Genomic DNA, 1,370 nt, shown 5'->3' with positions numbered 1-1,370 from the left:
TCTTCTTGATTTTTTAATCCTTCTAACAGTGCGTTCTAATTCCGAATCATAAGGTATATGATTTTCAGGTCCAAATTTATGCATACAATTTGAAATCAGTACTCAGTAATATAATTAACTAAATATACTATATAAAATAAGTTACATTTTAAGTAAAAAGTTTCTAATAATCCTAATTTTTCCATTACTATGATCGTGATTTTACTCACTCACTCAATCACTCCCCAACAACGATGATTAAAACTTGACCGTGAATTTTTATATGCTTTAAATATAAGATAAATATGGACGTAATAAATATTCAATAATTGTAAAGTCACACTTATCAATGCAAGTATACGTATTGCTCAAGTAATATAGGGCTCTAACGGAGTCATATTCAATAATGTTAAAGTTGAATTTGTCAACGCAAGTATACGTATCGCTCAAGTAATATAAGGCTCTAATGGAGTCTTAGACATCGATCCCACAGGGAGTGATTTAGAATCACAGACTAAGACTTTTAGAAAAGCAAGACTTTAATCACAACTAATCACAACAACTTGCTTATTTTTCACTAATAGGCAATTGAAATAAATAGATAATTTTAATACAATTGAAATTCACTAATAGGCAATTGAAATAAATAGATAATTTTAACAACTAATAAATAACTAATGGTATAAAGTAGGGTTTAATATATTCAACCAACATATAAGAAAGCATCCTTCTCCTTGTTAAGAAATTATAGTGAATGGATAAAATGAATTAGAACAATTTTGGGTTTGGGGTTGTGAGTGATTGTGGGTGAGATTGAGTGTAGGTGAGTGAAATAGGCCCAACACCCAGAGTCAACCCTAAGGTCAAACAGTCCTGTGGAGACTCTCCTTGAGATCCTCCATACTGACCCCACCTACTAAGTGCTAGAGGTTAAGATCAATATGTAAAATTTAAAGTTGAGCAAAGAGGTGTTTGGAGTTTCTAATGGTGAGGGTTCCTTTCTAGTTTTTTAGGAATAATCAATAGGAAAGTCCTATTTCTAGATCTTAGGCTACTAAAGAGGGAAAACTCAAACTCAACCAAAAGTGAAGTCAACAAATAGACCCCTAATAGGTGATATTAAATGTATAAGAAAGCATCCTTCTCCTAGTCAAGAAATTATAGTGAATGGATAAAATGAATTAGTTCAATTTATATTGTGCCAAATAGGAGCATACATATTCTTTACCCTTTAGTCCAGGCATAAAGAACGTTGACTAATCCTATGCTTGGTTAATGATTCTGCGGCTAGGCTGGGAGGACACCGGCTCTCACTTCGAAGCTCCCATGTTCCCCTTACCTGAGGGCTAACATCTACACATCAGTACCCAGACGATAGGACCGAATAGGGG

The sequence above is a fragment of the Phalaenopsis equestris genome, unplaced genomic scaffold (genome assembly GCF_001263595.1).
Source record: "Phalaenopsis equestris unplaced genomic scaffold, ASM126359v1 Scaffold201904, whole genome shotgun sequence".
Taxonomy (NCBI): Eukaryota; Viridiplantae; Streptophyta; class Magnoliopsida; order Asparagales; family Orchidaceae; genus Phalaenopsis; species Phalaenopsis equestris.
The sequence above is the reverse complement of the archived record's forward strand: the minus strand, read 5'-3'. Positions refer to the sequence as shown.